We start from the raw sequence: 16165 nt of genomic DNA, 5'->3' as shown, positions 1-16165 counted from the left end.
TCACTCAAGGCACAAGATGGCTGCCCCTATGTGGCCAAAGATGGCTGCCCCCATGTAGATACAAGATGGCCACCACAAGAATGCTGTCAGGGGAGGGCAGTTGTGGGCAGTAGGGGGAGGGCAGCAGAGGAGGGCAGTTTGGGGAGACCAGACCAGCAAGGGAGGGCATTTGGGGGGGGACTAGGCCTACAGGGGAGGGCAGTTGTGGGGACCAGGTCTGCAGGGGAGGGCAATTGGGGGTGACCAGGGCAGCAGGGAGAGCAGTTAGGGGCAACCATGCCTGCAGAGGAGGGCAGTTGGATGTGACCAGTCCAGCAAGGGAGAGCCATTAGGGACAACCAGGCCAGTAGGGGAGGGCAGTTGGGGGTGACCAGGGCAGCCAGGGGAGCAGTTAAGGGCAACCAGGCCTGCAGGGAAGGGCAGCTGGGGGAATCAGGCCAGCAAGTGAGGGCACTTGGGGGGACCCAGGCCTGTAGGGGAGGGCAGTTAGGGGTGACCTGCCCAGCCAGGGAGGGCAGTTAGGGGTGACCAGGCCAGTAGGAGAGGGCAGTTAGGGACAATTGGGCCAGTCAGTAGCAGTTAGGCATCGATCAGGCTGGCAGGGGAGTGGTTAGGTGTGATCAGGCTGGCAGGGGAGCAGTTAGACATCAATCAGGCTGGCATGGGAATGGTTAGGGGGTGATCAGGCTGGCAGGGGAGCAGTTAGGAGCAATCAGGCAGAGGCAGGCATGCAGTTTGGAGCCAGCAGTCCTGGATTGTGAGAGGGATGTCCGAACATTGGGATCGGGTCTAAACAGGCGGTCAAACATCACTCAAGGGGTCCCAGATTGGAGAGGGTGTAGGCTGGGCTGAGGGACACCCTTCCCCCTGTGCATGAATTTTGTGTACTGGGCCTCTAATATATTGATAATTCCCCCACCATCAAAGCAATACAACTTACTCATATATAAATAACAAACGTTTGCTATTAAGACTGAATAGATTACCTCTTTTTTTTATGTTACTACATTCTCTTTCTCTTGTTTGTAATGGCAATATAATTGTCAGTTTTGTTCCTGTGTCATCATTTAATATATTTTTACTAATAGTTCCTACTATTTGTAAAAGCCCTTGCTAGATGTTAAGGAAAAAAAAACAAAACAAAACAAAAAAAAACAACACAAAAACAAAAACAAAAAAAAACACAAAAAGGAATGAAATATTTTTTAACCTGAAGATATTTGTATTCTAAAAAGGAAAGTAAATGTATACTATTCTAAATAAAATTGACTTTCCTCACATTTTAAATTTAGTCCCACCAGGATCATGGTTTCATGTCTGTCTTTCCTGCTTGCCGGTGAATTGCCTAAAGGCAGAGATTGAGTATCATTGATTTTCTAATCCAAGCATTGAGATCAGTGCCGGCATGTAGTAGATGTTTGCTGTTTCATTCCAATCCCTATTTTAAATCCTTTAATTTATCCTTATTGCCTTAAAGATAGAATTCAACCCCTAAGCATGTTAGGTAAGCCCTTTGTGATTTAAGCCTGCACTGTCCTGTGTAATAGCTACTACTATGTATTTTGAGCACTTGAAATGTAACTAGTCTGGACTGAGATGTGCTTAAAAGTAAAATACACAGATTTTGATGACTAGTATGAAAGCAATGACAAAAAAGGTACCATTAATAATTATTATCTTGATTACATGTTAAAATGACATTTTGGTTAAATACATTTTATTAAAATAAATTTCATCTTATTTTTACTTTGTAAAAATATGATTACTACTCAATCAGGAAGAATATAAAAATCTCAGTAGACCAGTAACTTGGGAAGAAATTGAAATAGTTATCAAAAAGCTTCCAGCAATCAAAAGCCCAGGGCCAGATGGCTTCACAGGAGAGTTTTACCAAACATTCAAGGAAGAACTAAAACCTATCCTCCTCAGACTTTTCCAAAAAAAATTCAAGAGGAAGGAACACTTCCAAACTCCATCTATGAATCCAGCATCAACCTAATACCAAAACCAGATAAAGACAACTCAATGAAAGAGAATTACAGGCCAATATCCCTCATGAACATAGATGCCAAAATCCTCAACAAAATTCTAGCAAATCGGCTCCAGCAGAACATCACAAAGATCATACACCATGACCAAGTAGGATTTATTCCAGGAATGCAAGGATGGTACAATATCCACAAATCAATAAACGTGATACATCACATAAACAAAGTGAAAGATAAAAATCATATCGTCAAATCAATTGATGCAGAAAAAAACATTTGATAAAATCCAACACCCTTTCCTGATAAAAACTCTCAACAAGGTGGGAGTACAAGGATCATACCTCAACATAATAAAATCAATATATGATAAAACCACAGGCAACATCATACTCAATGGGCAAAAACTAAAACCATTTCCTCTAAGAACAGGAACAAGGCAGGGATGTCCACTATCGCCACTCCTGTTTGACATAGTAATGGAAGTACTAGCCATTGCAATTAGACAAGAGGAGGAAATAAAAGGCATCCAAATTGGAAAAGAAGACGTAAAGTTATCCTTATTTGCAGATGACATGATATTGTACATAAAAAATCCAAAAGACTCCATTAAAAAAATAATTGACTTAATAAATGAATTTGGCCATGTAGCAGGATACAAAATTAATGCCAAGAAATCTATGGCATTTCTATACACCAACAGTGAACTTACAGAAACAGAGACTAAAAAAGCAATCCCCTTTACCATTGCACCAAAAAAAAAAAAACTAAGATACCTAGGAATAAACTTAACTAAGGAAGTAAAGGACCTATATGCGGAAAACTGCAGGACACTGAAAAAAGAGATAGAGGAAGATGTAAACAGATGGAAGAACATACCATGTTCATGGATTGGTAGGATCAACATCATCAAAATGTCCATACTTCCTAAAGCAATCTATAGGTTCAATGCACTCCCCATTAAAGTATCAATGGCATATTTCACTGACCTAAAAAGAACTCTCCAAAAGTTCATTTGGAACAATAAAAGACCCTGAATAGCCACAGCAATCCTGAGAAAGAAGAATAAAGTAGGAGGGATCTCAATACGAGACTTCAAGCTGTATTACAAAGCCACCGTTCTCAAAACAGCCTGGTACTGGCACAATAACAGACACATAGATCAATAGGATAGAATCGAGAACCCAGATATCAACCCAAATCACTGTGCTCAATTAATATTTGACAAAGGAGGTAGGAATATACAATGGAGTCAAGACAGTCTCTTCAATAAATGGTGTTGGGAAAATTGGATAGATACATGCAAAAGAATGAAACTAGATCAGCAACTTACACCATACACAAAAATAAACTCAAAATAGATACAGGACTTAAACATAAGACAGGAAACCATAAAAATACTAGAGGCATCCACAGGCAGCAAAATCTCAGACATATGCCAAAAGAACTTCTTCACTGATACTGACCCTAGGGCAATGGAAGCTAAAGAGAAAATAAACAAATGGGACTACATCAAAATAAAAAGCTTTTTTTACAGCCAAAGAAACCATCAACAAAACAACAAGAAAGCCCACTGTATGGGAGAACATATTTGCAAATGTTAGCACTGATAAAGGTTTAATCTCCAACATCTATAGACAGCTTATACAACTAAATAAAAGGAAAATGAATGATCCAATTAAAAAATGGCCAATGGACCTAAATAGAATATTTTCAAAAGAAGACAGAAGGAAGGCCAAGAGGCACATGAAAACATGCTCAAAGTCACTAATTATCCAAGTGATGCAAATCAAAACAACAATGTGGTACCATCTCACACCTGTCAGAATGGCCAACATCAACAAATCAACAAATGACAAGTGTTGGCGAGGTTGCAGAGAAAAAGGAACCCTCGTGCAATGCTGATGGAAATGCAGACTGGTGAAACCACTGTAGAGAGCAGTGTGGAGTTTCCTCAAAAAACTGAAAATGGAACTCCCATTTGACCCAGTAATCCCACTCCTAGGAATATATCCCAAGAAATAGAAACACCAATCAGAAAGGATATATGCACCCCTATGTTCATAGCAGCACAATCTACAATAGCTAGAATCTGGAAACAGCCTAGGTGGCCCATCAGCAGATGACTGGATCAGAAAACTATGCTACATCTACACAATGGAATACTATGCTGCCATAAAAAAGAGGGAATTCTCATCATTTGCAGCAACCTGGATGGAATTGGAGAACATCATGCTGAGTGAAATAAGCCAGTCAATGAAAGAGAAACACCACATGACCTCACTCATTTATGGATAATAAAGAACATTATAAACTGATGAACCAAAAGATAGATATAGAGACAGTAAAGCAACAAGCAGACTGTCTAATTACAGCAGGGAGGGTAGGGAGATCTGGGGGAGATAAGAGATCAACTGAAGGACTTGTATACATGCATATAACTACAACCAATGGACACAAAACTCTGGGGAGGGAGGGTATGTATGGGAGGGGGCAATGTTAAAATATGTACACAGATAATAATTTAATACAAAATATGATTACTAGAAAAATTTAAATTATATATATGGCTTGCATGTTTTTCTTGATCGTTGCTCAAGCCCCCTGTCTACTTCCTTCCCCTTTACTTTCCACATGTACTTTATTTCCACCCTTTAAAAAGTCTCTTTGCTGTATTCCAAAAGCACACACTAAATTCCTTCTTTAATACCTTCGCAGCTCTACCTGGCATACTGCACTCTCCTTAGCATAGTCCGTTGTTAAAGGCCAACTCACTCCACCGAAGACTACTTTCCTCCCAAGACCTATTTTAGCTAACCTGTGTTTATAATAACACATTATCCTTCACAAAACTTTATGTAGGACAACCCTCCCCCCCCCACCACCCTCCCCCAGCACACACACTGTATTGTATTTGTTAGTTCACTTACACCTCTTTTAAGACTGGGACTGACCTTTTCTGACTTCCTGCATTGAACACAGTTTTGGTTTAGCATAACTCTTACTTTTTGCTGAACAAAGACAAGAAGTACTTGGTGGTTGAATAGCAAATCAAAGAGAAACTAAGATTTATTTCCTCTGAATCTGGATGATAGCTTTGACCCAAACCACCCGAGATTCGCACCCCCATCAAGAAGTCCATAATGGCCCAAATAGGCCTCTAAAACCTCTCACACACCCCAAAACACCCCCCCACACACACACACTAAATAAATAAATAAATAAATAAATAAATAAATAAATAAATAAATAAATAAAAGCACCAACTCAAATTGAAACCACTACAGAGTTTCCTGTAAAACTATTAAATAATAAACATTATTTATTTATTTATTTAATATATTTTATTGATTTTGTACAGAGAGGAAGGGAGAGAGAGAGTTAGAAACATAGATGAGAGAGAGTCATCGATCAGCTGCCTCTTGCACAACCCCTACTGGGGATATGCCCGCAACAAAGGTACATGCCCTTGACAGGAATCGAACCCGGGACCCTTCAGTCCCCAAGCCGACGCTCTATCCATTGAGCCAAACCGGTCTGGGCAGTAAACATTTATTTTTGAGAGGTAAACTTTAATAAAACAAAAAAAACTATTTGTGTTATCACTTCAATGTCAAAAGGCCAAAAGAAAAGATCTGCCTCTTATAAACAACTGGAAAAAGCTATAGAACAGTGAAAGTATCTTTTTAATACAGTCATTAATTCATTTTTTATCAGTAACATAACTTTTCACTGGAGGTTGTCAGGTTAGTTCTAAAATTCTGGCTTCATCCTTTGTCCTCAGAAAGGATGGTAAAGTCCCTGGTAACCAGTACAGAAGGCAGGTGCCTGATTTAGTTGAATGGTGTATTTAGCAAGTGCAGTTCCTATGAGTTGAGTCCTGTAGTCACATCCAACAAAATGCTCTCCGCCGCAGTAGCTATTAAAAATTGGCTGGTTGCTGTAAGCATTGTAGAAGGGGCCATATGCTTGATCAGAATAATTAAAGCCTTGGTTGCAGGATGAGATGTGAACTGGAGCAAGCATCATGGTAGGATTGCCAACATCCCCACTCACCCCGTAAACACTGGGGTTGACTCTGCAGGCTCCATAAACATTTGGGTCTACTGCCATGGCCCCATATAAATTTGGGTTGACTGCCATGGCCCCATAAACATTTGAGTCGACTGCCACGGAACCACAAGCATTAGGGTCAACTCTCACAGCCCCACGAGTATTTGGGTGGACTCTCAGGGGCCCATGAGCGTTCGAGTGGACTCTGATGGCCCAGTGAGCATTTGGAACGACTCCACAGGCCCCACTAACACTCAAGTTGACTCTGCCAGCCCCGTGAGCATTTGGCCCTGTGGGGGGCTCTCCACCCCCCGAGGCATTGTCTAGCTTGGGAAAGGGAACATCTCTTCCTCTCCTCAGTGGCATCTTTGGAATTTCATTCTCAACAGCAATTTTAACTTCACACCGACTGGAACCCAGGAGGTGGTACCTGGTTTCTAACAGCTTCCTCACTGGAACTTCATCAGTATAGGTGATAAAACAGAAAGATCATCTTCCGTTTGTTTTCAGATAAACTGGCAGCTCAATATGCTCAATCGCTCCAAATGTCCCAAAGTATTGTCTAATTTTGCCTTCTGACGTCTTAGGGTTCACCCCACCCACAAAAACCTTTCTCCGAGGAAATTTCAGTTCCCTGGCCTGAGCCTTTCTAAGATCAAACTTCCTGCCCTCCACTTGGTGCTCTTTGACTTGCAGCACCTTCTCCACAGCCTCCTTATCTTCGAAAAGTAAAAACCCAAACCCCCTGGACACTCCAGTTTCTGAATGGGTTTTAATAGTGAAATTGATAATCTTGCCATATTGGGACAAATAGTCAAAAAGAGCTTCCTTACTTGTATTGTGGGAGAGCCCTCCAATGAACATTTTCCCAGCGATGTGCTCAATCTTGCTGGCCTCGATGCGGAAGCCCTCGGGGAGTTTTAAGTTGAGTTTGCTTGTGGCCTTGGCTAGAGCATCCATTTTCGGGGACACTGAGGCGGCTTTTGGACAAAGTACCCCAGAGCCTCAAATGCTGCTGAGGAGTCACAGGGGTCGCAGGACGATGGGCGTGATGATGTGGACGCCCCTGCGTGAGCGAGCGTTTGGACTTCCTTTCAGAGAAGGGTGGCCTTTCCCTCATTTCACCGAAGCCCCGGTCACCGCACACAAGCTGGCATGCTGCAGCTTTTCTCTTTTCTTCAACAAAGGCACTATCTCCTATACACAAGCAACTTGTTCTTTTTGGGAAGTAGTCATTTTAACATTTTGCTAAACTTGTTTCTTCTTTCAGGTGGACCTGAAAATCTGAGTGACCGCTTGTTCATTGCATTCTTTAGGCTATTATCCTATTCCATGAGCAAACTGGAAGGCAAGGATGAAAAAAGAGGTGGAGAGGAGGTAGACTAGTAAGTAGATTACAGGGAAAGCACCTTCCTATGCTGAAGGGGTCTAAAACAGTATTTTTAATAACAGCAATGTTAAAATATAATTTACATACTATACACATTGCCCTTCTGAAGTTTTTCATGTATTTATAGAGTCATGTGATATGCACAATCTAATTACCACCATTTAATTTTAGAAACCATCTGTCCCTCTGAAAAGAAATTTTGTGCCCCATTAATCAGTTGCTCCTCATTTTCCCCTCAACCCTCCCAAATCATGCAGTCTATGGCCTTCTGTGTCTGGCTTCTTACATTTAGCCTGTGTTTCCTATGTTTTCCCATGAAGTGGCCTGTTTCACTATTTCATTAATTTTTTATTGGTCAATAATATTCCATTGCATTGATATAAGATATTTTGCATATCCATTTCTCTAAAATAAAATTTGAAAGCATTGATGATGTTACAGTATTCCACATCTGTTTCATAATTAAAATAAGTATCAAGGATTTTTCTTGCAGTCTTGTGCATTTCTGAATTCTGGTGCCATCAGTCAGTGCAGATAGGATTAGTCACAATTGCCTAGACTGTTGAGATGTTATTTAATATTACCTTAACCACTCCTTCCATCTGAAGATCACAGATCAAATCTTCAATGCTCTATTTGTCTATTTCCAGGTGGGTATCCATAGCCCTTGCATTGTTCAAGGGTTAGCTTTATTAGCTTTTGGGTGAAGTGCTTTTTAATTCCTCCACAGAACCTCCCCATAGGCTCTATATATACTTGCAGCCAAATAGTATTCCATTGCATGAATTTCTGGAATTACTCATCTTAAAACAACAACAACAACAACAAAACCCCCAACCCTACTGATAATAATAACGCATGCCTATTCTGTCTGCAAACGTGTACTCACCATCATTCATAGATAAGTGAAATGCGAGTGTGTTTTAAAACTAACCCTCACTGAAATTAAATCATAGGGGAAATGATCATTTCAAAACAAAGGTAAAAGTAAAGTCTTTAAAAACAAAACAAAACAAAACAAAACAAAAAACAAAAAAAACCCTAGCTTACACTTTAATGATAAACTATTGGAAGTTTCATCTGCTCCCGCATTTTCATCTGCATCCTCCTGTTTTTGTTCATTATGAACTTTCTTCCCTAAATGCCGTTTTCTCCTCAGTCAGCCACTATGTTCCCATTCCATCTGTCTAACCCTTATAGCCTCCTCTCCAAGTGCCTCCCCTCTGGAGCCTCTCACACGCTTTTCTACATCTTCATCAAGGAGCTTATAATTACACTGTTCAGTGATCTTCATACAGACTTTCTTATAGGTCTCTACACATAACATAGTACACATACTACTTGGCCTATTAAAAAAGTAAAAAAGGAACTCATTAAATACTTGCTGAAATAAACTAAGCAGTGGAATTCTGAGGGCCACAATTTTAGAAAGCATTGGTCTCACCAGACTCTGAGTGGATAAAGCAGTTGCAGATTACTTCCTGATTGCTGATCTGTCACAGTTTTGGAGATCTGACCTATCTTTCCCATGGAAGAGGCTACAAGTTTGAAATTTTCTTATTTCTGGTTCACTTGTAAGCCAACTGAGATAACATCGGAGTAGGTAGAGTTCCCTCAAACTCCTGTTTTCTCAGGGATGAAAACCTTCTGTGTGCCTCTAAACTAATTAGACACCTTGATGGCTAGTTATGTATCTGTGGCTATTTTTAGGCCATGGCTGATGTCATAATTTTGACCCAAGTGTGGGCTGCTTAGCTTTATTCAATTATTTGGCTACAACCTGCACCCATCACCCCAGTTCTGGCCTTACAAATGCATGCCCTTGGTCACAGAGGCTACTGGGTTTATGCATGTCAATGAATCAGTGAAAAGACTGTTCTCACTTCTGGATATGCAATTCAAAACATTTAACCTACTGATCTTGGGTCAATAGTGCCACTTTGGTACCTGAAAGACAATACATTATTACAATAATTGCTTTTGAAGAAGTAAAAAGGATTTTTTTTTTTGAAAACGATTGCTTATTTCTGCCCACCCCCAATGAAAATAATTATGTTCGCTGAGGCACTCTCCTCCCACACACATGCCCCATGATCTTTAAGTGCCTAAAATGTATCCAAGTAACTCCCTTTTCACTCCAATGTCTGAAGAAATTAAAACTTGTGCTATTTAGCTTGAGTTTTCCATGGCAATGGTGCCACAGGACTTAATGTATATTTTAAGTACTGAAATATTGTCATCAGATTCCTAATGTTAACTTCTCTTGTGGAGCAGTGCAGTAACAATAATTCTGACTAGCAGTTCATTCTTATTCCATATTAAATCAAAATACATATATTATTGAACTGAAGTAACTGGAGATTTCTTTGCTGAGAAATGAATAAATGAACGAATGAATGTTAGGTACCCAGACAGTTACTAAAGGTATTTTACAATGTGAAATGCCTAGAAAAATAAACACTGTAAATCAAAGAATAAATGGCACAGAAGCTAGGGATATAAAATAAGGATTTGCTGCACTTGGGGTAGGGAGACCAAGTGCTGTAATACATGTAAGCCATCATAATTTTTGAATTTTATGGAATATGGGATACTTGATTTGGGTTTGTTTTACTGTGGTCTAGATCATGCCTGCAATATTTATAGCTCTTAATTTTATCGTCCCTTAGACATTGGTATCTCATTTATAATTGTTGGAGAATGGGAGATAAGAAGAAGGATGACATATGCCTTTAGAATTGATCTGCCTCTCTTATCATGGACCTCAACCTTGACAGAAGGATGCTGAGGGACCCATAAATCATAAAGTTAGCCAGGATGTATCCTGATTTGATATGCTGGCATAGACCTGTCTCTGTGGTAATATGTTCTTTAATGCTCTGTTGAACCTGTTCTCTTTAGTAAAATGAAAATGCATGTGTTTGACATATTTGTTCTAGTTGGATGTTTGATAAAATGAGATTTCCCTTACTCTTTTTCTTCTTCATTTTCCATAGAAACTGCCAGTGCCCATTACTTAAATTAAGTTGCTAGTGCTTGTAGATAGTCTGAAAAAAATAATCACTTAGAAAATACTGTTCTCTATTAACTTTGCATGTATGCAAATAAGTGATTTAGCTGAATGTAGTACATTGGAAATGGACTAAACATTAATTTGACATCAAAACTTTTTAATAACAGAATTCAGCTGCTTGACTTCTGCCTAGATTAGACTGATTTCAAAAGCCCTTTTTGCCATCTGCATAGAAGGCAAATGTGCCCTGTTCTAGAAGACAGAATACACTTGTCAGTTTCAATATCTGCTTGACAAAAACACACACAGGTATTAAAAATGCATTTCTCCTGGAAATATAGCTTAAAACAGACACTTCAATTATGCTAATCTTAGATTCAATTTGAAGGTATTTTGGAGTTTTTTGTTTGTTTGTTTTGTTTTAGAAGTATTAGGAAAAAGAAGACTCATTCTCTTCCTTCACTATGGAATGAATATGTAGTGTATGGTAAAGGGAAAGCTAATTTGATTACTCTCTGTCTCTCAGCCTTCCTTAGGATCATTGTCATTGGGTACTTCCAAAGTCTATCTGGTTGCTGGTTTGGGTAGGATCTACCACAGAAAACATGGGAACTCATTTCCCAAGCACATATGTATGCCTAACCTGGAGAATATTGAACAATAGTGTGACCTTGCATTTCTCTCTTCACTTCCTAATTAGATAATATCATATCAAAGAATTAGGGGTGCCTATGGATGAACAGATAAAAAGGCAAATTGCAAAATTCATAAAGAGTGCAGCCTATTTTGATGTTTTTGCATCATTTAATTACTAATTTATTTCTGTGTGACTGTTTTTGGTAGAGGAAAAGAGTTCTGCTTGCCAACTCTTTTTTTTTCCCTTTTATGATAGTGATTTAGTGGATAAGCTTTTGTTGGATTTTTTTTCTTGAATTAATGGAATCTGTTGCTTACACAGGAATTTGTAAGAATCATAAAGTTAATAATGCTTGCATATGAATCATGCAAATGTAGAATTTAGATATTGTTGTACAGGTAGATATGAATGCCAATCAAAATCAACATATCCTATATAATATAAGGGTAATATGCAAATTGACCCTAACAGCAGAATGACTGGTTGTTATGATACACACTAACCACCAGGGGGCAGATGCTCAACACAGGAGCTGCCCCTGATGGTCAGTGTGCTCCCACAGGGTGAGCTCTGCTCAGGGGATGTGAGCACAGTGACAGTGGCAGGAATTACTCCCCCCTCCTCGGCAGGGCTAAAGATGTCTGACTGATGCCTTAGGCCCGCTCCCCGAGGGTTCCCAGGTTGCCAGAAGGATGTCTGATTGCCAGAGTAGGTCCAATCCCCTGGGGAGTAGGCCTAAGCTGGCAGGTGGACATCCCCCGAGAGGTCTCGGACTGCAAGAGGGCATAGGCTGGGCTGAGGGACCCCCCTAGGTGCACGAATTTTTGTGTACCAGGCCTCTAGTATACTATAAAGAAGTCTGTGCAAATAATGCTTATTGAAGACTTCTAAATAATCTCTGATTTATTTTTTCATATACTATTTAATGTGAATTTCTTTCTAGTAATTTTTGCTGAGTCAATGAAACATCTATATTTAAATAGTCATATACTCTGGATCTGCAGCCTAAGAATAAAAGTACTAGGTATAGGCTTTATTTCTATAGTACTTTTCTTTTTGCTCATAAATAATGTTTCAAATATATCCTCTAGATAAAGATACACTGACCAATAATTTCCACTTGCAATTATTTTATGAGCATAATTACAAAGGAGAACACGCTTAAAAATCAAAATATACAATATGTGTGCCCCATGTCTAATTCTCTTCCAATTATAGTCCATACAATAAAATCAAAGCCAATCATAGAAAGAACAGTTACAGTTAGAGAATTACAGAGCTTTCTAAAAAAAAAAGAAAGAAAGAAAGAAAGAAAGAAAGAAAGAAAGAAAGAAAGAAAGAAAGAAAGAAAGAAAGAGGAAGGAAGGAAGGAAGGAAGGAAGGAAGGAAGGAAGGAAGGAAGGAAGGAAGGAAGGAAGGAAGGAAGAAAGAAAAAGCATAGGGCATATGGAAAGGCTTCAAGAAATGAATCAATACCAACTGTGGTAGTATTGATACTAGTCTGACAAGAGATGGAGAAACAAAGGCTAATGCTACTCCAATAAAACACTTGGCTCAGGTACTAAGATAGGAGAGGATTTAGGCATATCTAGAACTAGAAGAATTTGAGATTAAGAAAACAAATACAAAATTAAAAGGATGTCTTCTGGACCAAATCAGAAAGGGGAAGATAAACACTGTGTTGATGAGAAATATAACATGGTGAATCAGTATTCAGTTGCAAATTAGCTTGAACTCTTTTTCTGTGTCCTTTGGCAATGATTTGCTTCTGTCTAGAAGTGTTGTCTGCATTAAGTGATACTGGGTCAACAATCCAAATACCAAGTGCTTATACCCACCCAGTTGTTTTCTGCTTACTTGTTCATGCAAATGTTAGGCTTTAGAATTCTGAACAGTTTAGTTCCCAGTACTTTTAGGAATGTGGGAAGAAACAATCCTTACTATAGTTTTTTGTTTATTTGTTTTTGTCTGTCAATATCAAATTCATTTTTCACCAATGTGGACTCTTGGCTGCAATCAACTACACGGGCTTTTTGTGTTGTTTCTTTTTTTTTCTTGACAGTTTACTATCCAAAGTAGCTGTGCTTTCTTCCAGGAGATACTGTTCCCTAATAGATTGTCTATTCCACCCTTAATATCTATTCCTAGGCTTGTCAGAGACTAAGCTTAATGAAGAGTGTGGCACTTGTAAAAATCCAGTGTTTAAAAATTCAGTGTTTTCAAGTATTCAGCCAACATGTAATGAGCATCAGACAGAAAGGGGGATAACAGTATTAGTCAGAAAGAACAGTATGCACAAAGACTTTGTTCTAAGAGCAACAGTGGGGTATCTTGTGTATCATTTACATGGGGGACATATGATGGGAAATGAAGTTGGGAATTTTTTGCAGTATTAAACAAATATTTTTGAACTCTCTTATGTGCCTGTCACTGTACTAGGACTTTGGATATAGGATGATTAGAATACTTTAATGAACTAACAGTAGGATGGTCATAGGCATGTAAACATAAGCTTTGTTATAATGTAAATACAGTCATGGAGGTAAACACCAGTTGTTTCGTGGGTAGAAGACAGAGCTCCAGTAGTAGCTGGGAGGCAAGAAAGTGTAAGATGACTCAAGAATTGAGTGAGAAGCCACAGGAGGCCAGCACTAAAGCCCTGAGATGCTCCAGCATTTAATGGACCAGAAAGCTTTTCACAGTCAATGGAGTTTATGGCAACTTATAGTTGAAACCTATTATTTTGTCTTTAGAACGATTTACAAAGTACCTCCCTTTAAAAGATTCAGAAAATGATTGATCTATATAGTTCACCTTATTTAATTGATTTCCCCTATAGAGTATGATATTATTTGCATAATAACCTCTGTGTATCTCTGTGACTACATATGAATGAGCAAAAATGTATGGGAGTATTTGAATTAATATTTATTTAAATATAGGACATCAAAAGCAGAAGTGATAAAGAGAAATTTTGATGTATGAGACTTCATCAGAATGAAATCATTTGCACTTCAAAAGACACCATTAAGAAAATAAAAAGAAAAACCTTAAATGGGGAGAATATTTTTAAATCATGTAACATTGAAGAGTAGACTTGCATTGAGAGTATATAAGGGATAGTTTTATCTCTCTTTAGGTTGTAGCTGCTGCTGGGATTGGATTCCATTTGGCAGAGAGTGAGACAATGTGGACAGTAGCCCCAGTGCCCTGCGTCTGGCCACCAGCAGCCATGCACAGTGCCCCAGATGTAAGGCATCAAGTTTGTGGTGGCAGGAGATAGAGCTGTAGGTAAAACTTGCCTACCGATCAGTGACACAGCCAGCGCCTTTCCTGGAGAATAAATCTGCACTGTCTTTGACAACTATTCTTTGACAACCAGTGTTATGGTAGGTGGAAAACCGGTAAATCTGTGCTTATGGGATACTGCTGGAAGAGGGGATCATGACAGACTATGTCCCCTGTCCTATCCAAGACAGATATATACTTAATTTGCTTTTCTTTTGTGAGTCCTATGTCATTTGAAAATGTTCATGCAAAGTGGCATCCTAAAATGTGTCACCATTGTCCCAATAATTCCATCATCCTGGTGGGGACTAAGCTTGATTTTTTAAAATATATTTTTATTGATTTCAGAGAGGAAGGGAGAGGGAGAGAGAAATAGAAGCTTCAATGATGAGAGAGAATCTCTGACCTGCTGCCCCCTGCACACACCCTACTGGGGAATGGGCCCACAATGCGGGCATGTTCCCTTGGCAGGAATTGAACCCAGGGCCCTTCAGTCCTCAGGTCGACACTCTATCCACTGAGCCAAACCGGCTAGGGCCTAAGCTTGATTTTAGGGACAATAAATACACCATTGATAAACTAAAAAAAGAGAAGCTGACACCCATCACTTATTCACAGAATTTAGCCATATTTAAGGAGATCAGTGCTGCAAAATATGAGGAGTGCTCAACTATCACACAGCATTGCCTCAAGACAGTGTTTGATGAAGCTATTCTAGCTATTCTGCACCCGCCTCCTGTCAAAAAGGAGAAGAGAAAATATTCACTGTTGTAAATGTCTGGACCCCTCTTCCCTGCTGCCCTTTGGAACCTTTGTACACTTTGCTAAAAAATGATGGTGACTGCACAAAATACCAAGTTTTTGTTACAGATTAATTTTTCCATTAAACCATTTTGAACCATTCAGTAATTTTTAGGTTGTATTTGTTTAAATTGTAAATATTCCAACTTTCACATTCTATTAAACTTTAGCCCTAAGATGAAAAAAAAAAGAAGAAAAATAAGTAAGAAATATTTACAATTCAATTATAAGAAAACAACCCAATTTTAAAAATGGGGGAAATATATTAAATAGAAATTTCACCAAGGATATAGAAATGTGCAATAAGTACATGAAAAGATACATGACATAATTAGTCACTAGGAAAATAAAAATTAAAACCACAATCATATACTTCTTCAAAGCCATTTGAGTGACTATGATGAAAATACATGATAATAATATGATAGGATTGTGGAGAAACAACCTTCATACATTAATAATGGGGATGTGAAATAAATAGCAAGCTGCTTTAGAAAACAGTTGAGCTATTTCTTAAAAAGATAAGCATATTTATAATATGACCTATGACCTCACAAATGTACCCTTACAAGCTACCCAAGAGAAATGAAAATCTATGTTTTGTACTTGACTGTGTACAGCCATAAAATTCATAGTAGCTCAAAAGTGGAGAAAAAATAAAGTATCTATGAACTTCGCTGATCTCTCCCCTGGCCACAGGCCCCACATGACTCAGCCCATGGACTCTTCAATGATAGCAAAAATGGAGAGACGAGGAAACAACCCCCAAAGAAAGAAAAGGTGGTCTTAGGAGAAAAGGAACTAAATGAAACATAGTCATGCAATATATAAGAAAAAGAATTCAAGGTAAGAGTTATACAGTTAGTTCATAAACTGGATAGATGAGGAAATCAACAACTTATGTAAGAATCAAGAAGAAGAAAAATGATATAGATACAATAAAAAACACAATGGAAGGTTTCAACAGTAGACTAGAAGAAGCAAAGGACTGAATTAGT

The 16165-nt window shown here is 38.8% G+C and overlaps 1 pseudogene across 1 annotated transcript; it reads left to right on the top strand.

Annotated features, from left to right (window-relative positions):
* Positions 1–7080: 7080 nt before the first annotated feature.
* LOC311614822 (ras-related C3 botulinum toxin substrate 1-like) lies at positions 7081–15140 on the top strand (annotated as a pseudogene). Its single transcript has 4 exons — positions 7081–7108; positions 7309–7415; positions 14342–14667; positions 14889–15140. The product of its transcript is annotated as a ras-related C3 botulinum toxin substrate 1-like (transcript).
* The last annotated feature ends 1025 nt before the right edge of the window (positions 15141–16165 follow it).

The sequence above is a fragment of the Pipistrellus hanaki genome, assembly GCF_964339955.1.
Source record: "Pipistrellus hanaki genome assembly, chromosome: X".
Lineage (NCBI taxonomy): Eukaryota > Metazoa > Chordata > Mammalia > Chiroptera > Vespertilionidae > Pipistrellus > Pipistrellus hanaki.
This window is presented reverse-complemented; position numbering and strand designations above follow the sequence as displayed.